Source organism: Stegastes partitus, unplaced genomic scaffold (genome assembly GCF_000690725.1).
Source record: "Stegastes partitus isolate 25-593 unplaced genomic scaffold, Stegastes_partitus-1.0.2 Scaffold2503, whole genome shotgun sequence".
NCBI classification, from domain to species: domain Eukaryota; kingdom Metazoa; phylum Chordata; class Actinopteri; family Pomacentridae; genus Stegastes; species Stegastes partitus.
In genome coordinates, this window is record NW_007580234.1 from 1 (window position 1) to 4,459 (window position 4,459).

Here is a 4,459-nt window from a genome sequence, read left to right on the forward strand (position 1 = left end):
AAAGCATTCTGGGAGAATGTCCTCTGGACAGACGAGACAAAACTGGAACTTTTTGGCACATCAGCTCTATGTTCACAGACACAAAAATGAAGCATATCAAGAACAGAACACTGTCCCTACTGTGAAACATGGAGGAGGCTCTGTTATGTTCTGGGGCTGCTTTGCTGCATCTGGCACAGGGTGTCTTGAATTTGTGCAGGGTCCAATGAAATCTCAAGACTATCAAGGTATTCTAGAGAGAAATGTGTTGCCCAGTGTGAGAACGCTTGGTCTCAGTCGCAGGTCATGGGTCTTGCAACAGGATAATGAGCCAAAACACACTAAAAACACTCAAGAATGGCTCAGAGGAAAACATTGGACTGTTCTGAAGTGGCCTTCTATGAGCCCTGATCTAAATCCTATTGAACATCTGTGGAAGGAGCTGAAACATGGCATCTGGAGAAGGCCTTCAAACATGAGACAACTGGAGCAGTCTGCTCATGAGGAGTGGACCAGAACACCTGCTGAGAGGTGAGAAGTCTCACTGACAGTTACAGAAATTGTTTGATTGCAGTGATTGCCTCAAACGGTTGTGCAACAAAATATTAAGTTAAGGGTACCATCATTTTTGTCCAGGCCTGTTTCATGAGTTTATTTTTTACAATAATTCTGTTAAACCACAGTTCAAAAGCAATGTCTGATTTTCACTGGTTAACTTTCATTGAATTCTTATTTATTACTACATTTGTCAGATTCAAGTTATCTCTGTGACCTTTGTGGGGTTTTCTTTCATTAACAGAGTGGTACCAACAATTTTGTCCACGTGTGTATATACAGAAATTAAATATATTACTTTCCAGTCATCTGTTATTCTAACAAATAGTAGTCTTCAGGGAACGTTCCTACAACCTTCCCTGTCGGGGAACCTTCTGAGAACCTTTAGGTCATTTTGTGACACTTTCAGAGGTCTTTCAGGAAACTGCTGCTGAAAAGCTGAGCAGCTCCACTTCTTTAATCAACGTTCCCTGACCGAAATTGTGGAAAGTTTTCTTGATGTCTGTGGAATGTTCCATTCTGAGAAGAGATTTGTTGACTGTACCTACAGTCTCTGACATAGGTTCCCGAAACTACACACTTACTGACCTCAAAATGCATAATATGCTATTACATTTGTATGTTTTATTAAGCATGTCACCATAAAATACTGGCAGCAGAGACATCCTTTCATAAATGAGGGGTTCAGTGCCAAAGCAAACCACAACAAATCCAAAGTTGAGTTTGATAAGTGTTAATGGTCTACTAGTTGGTGGCAAAGTGGTCCAACCAACAGCCCACTAGTAATGTCATAATGTGACTTTGAAGTTTGGCCCATAATGGTTTTGGCATGAAGATTTAGTGGCAAATTGGGCCAAGCCACAGTAATCATTGACCATTAAATCGCGGGGACAGGTAGTTGCACATGTTTGTGATTCAAGATGGCGGACAGCGTGACCTCAAGCCCTATCAAAACGTAGTCATATGTACGGTAAGTTAAAATAAAAACTCATTAATAACCACCACCAAGCATCTATCTCTACCCCATGGTCCTGAAACATATCTGTAGTTCCTTATGATGACCCATGTAAACTCTTCAGTGCTGTTTAGCGAGACAAACCTTGAATCATTTTTTTTTTCTCAAAAACTATAAAATGTGGTACGGCCCACTTTGGCACTCAGCCAAAGGAAAGGGAAAAATTAAAACTTAAATAAGTCACCACAAAGTAGCCGTTTCTATCTCTGGACAGTGTTGAAACATCTTTGGATGCATATAATGACTCCTCCAACAACCAGGATTTTTTTTTTTTTACACAAAATTTTGACCCCATTTTTCTCTAAAACTAGTAAATGTGGTTTAACCCACTTTGGCACCAACCCCCTCATATGTACTGATGAGGTTGTTTGGGATGTTGCAACATCAGGACCAGGATGGTGAAACACTTTGACTTGATGAATCATTGCAACAACAAAAAAAGGAAATCCATTATTTTGGGCTCGTTTGTCATACAAGCTGTAATGTAACATCAGCCTGATGCCAGAAACAATGCAGAAATTTGCAATCATTTCAAAGCTGGAATTCTAGGAATTCAAAAAAGAGCAACGGGTGGAAATGGACACAGAAGTGGTTGCTGCAGGTTGTTAATGTGAATAAAATGATTGTAAATTCAAAATGATTTGTCAACACTTTATCACATGCAAAAGCACCTTGAATCATTGTCAGGCCGCACAGATACATGTGATGTGCTCGCAGCAAGAAGAAGAAAGACTGAATTTGGAAAAAAATGATGTCCTTGAAACTAAACATGTCTTTGTGACCTGAAATCCATTTGTCCGTGTTTTTCTTGTGACTTCCTTGGTCCTTTATGGTTAAACTTTTACATTGTTACTATTGTTTATTGAAACACCATAACCTTGTGAAAACCTTTCATTGTCTTCTTATTTGATCTGATCTGGCATTTATTCTCCTGTACCAACATTCAGTGTGGTTGTGTGTGGTTGATTTCTTTTACAATCTTGCGCAGAGTTTCAGGAATTGTTGTACACTAATATATGCTGTAAACAGACCAGAAACAAAGGGACAGATTTCAAATTCATCTTTATTAGTTTAGAAGATGGTGACAGATTTGTGTAAATATAACAGGGAAAGCCAACTGTAATCAAGTTAAAGCCAAATTAACTGGAAATCCATGTGAAGGTTCTTGCTTATGACGCATCATCTTCGTCCAGGTTGCTTAAGGTCTTTCACAAGCTTTCGCAAAATATTCCCCTCTGTTGAGAAACACAGTTCACATCATCTTGGTGCATTTATATATTATGAGAGTGTAAATTTACTTCAATGCTGCATTTGATTTGCGAAACATTCCTAAATCCATACAAAGAAAAGATGCAACAACAAATCATTATCAACTGAACATCAAAAAAAGCAATGAAAAAGAGAAACCATACACACAAGAACACAATAATTTAGGGATGTTGCAGTTCTCGAGTACAAATGTGTTCTTCATACTTACGCTCGCTAATTTCTTGAGTCTTTCTGGGAGCCAGCTGGCAGATGGGTCAACACAGTACTGGTTGCTGGCAGTGGTGAAACTATGAGACAATAAAGAGTACAAAAAATGTTTTAAACATACAGTACACCCAATATGCCTTAAGCCATTTTTTTATTGTGATCGAACTGGGCAGGGATTAGCATAGCTTAGCACAAAGACTGCAGTTGGAGAGAACAGCTGGTGTAAAGGTATCCTATCTATGCATGATTTTGAATCTTGAATAAAATGGTTTGATTGTGTCACCAATGCTGAGGTTCTTGACCGGTGCTCTGCAACAAGCATTGAAGCTACATTACATCAGAACAACAGACTATGATGGTATGGACACATGGTCAGAATGGATGCACTTTGTCGACCTAAACAGCTTCTCTTTAGCCAGCTGTCCTCAGGAACCAGAGGTGCTGGTGCTCCTAAGAAGAGATTTAAGGATGCCCTCAAAAAGACCGTCAAAGACTGTGGGATTGGTAACTGGGCTACAGCCCTGCTAGACAGACTAGTGTGAAGGAGAACTGTTTGAGGTCGTTTGAAAGAAACAGAAGGAAGGCTGAGGAAGAGAGACAAGCCAGACGAACAGCTGCTGAGGCCCTCAAACTTGGACAGCTTCCTGGGTGGAGGCTTCAACAAAACCTATATGGACCGCCATGCTTGTGTCCAACGGCAGTGATGAAGATAAGTTCACTCAGTCTACCAACACCTCAAGACTCACCAGGAAGTCAGCACTGCTTTGGACTAATTTAGAACTTCTTTCTGGACTGTTGATCTCCTCTATTGCTCAGAACACAGAGTTATATCCAGTAACTAATATTTGCTGTTGTTTTGGTGCAATCTGGGTTAATATCTTGGTCAAAACTGTTTGATCCTGCACCACAATGGAAACAGAAAGCCTAAAAGGGTCGAATATGGGGTCACTCCTGTAAATGTTCACACCGTCTCGCTCCTGCTTTGAATCCCTGATGCAGAAATCCACCTAAAAAGTCAAATTACTCCTTTGTTAAAAGGGACTTACTGCATATGAATATAGGCGTTAACTTATCTAGATTGTTTTCTCCTGACTAGATACTTGCTTGTGTTTTATCTGCTCTCAGACATACGTCGCTTTGGATAAAAGCATCTGCTAAATGAAATTGTAGAATTGTAGATACATAGTGCAGGGGACATCCATCAACATACTGTAAACAAGATTGTGTGTGACTCAGAAAACTTACATGTATGCTTGGATGTTACATCCAGGGACCCGGTACGCCTTTTGTATGGCGCAGTCGTTGACAGGTTCCCGAATATGGGCTTGTGAGGCCGTCTTGCAGCAGTTTGAACGGACCGCTCCATCTATGTACTTCAGGCTGCCTACGATGAAAGGATGAAAGGATGAAAGGAAAGCAGACGATGATAGAAAT

At 40.2% G+C, this 4,459-nt stretch overlaps 1 long non-coding RNA gene across 1 annotated transcript; it reads right to left on the bottom strand.

The window, feature by feature from the left end:
• Positions 1-2,594: 2,594 nt before the first annotated feature.
• LOC103375211 (uncharacterized) lies at positions 2,595-4,417 on the bottom strand. Its single transcript, XR_521193.1, has 3 exons — positions 4,271-4,417; positions 3,027-3,105; positions 2,595-2,784 (listed from the first exon to the last, which is right to left on the bottom strand). It is a non-coding gene; the product is annotated as an uncharacterized LOC103375211 (long non-coding RNA).
• Positions 4,418-4,459: the final 42 nt, after the last annotated feature.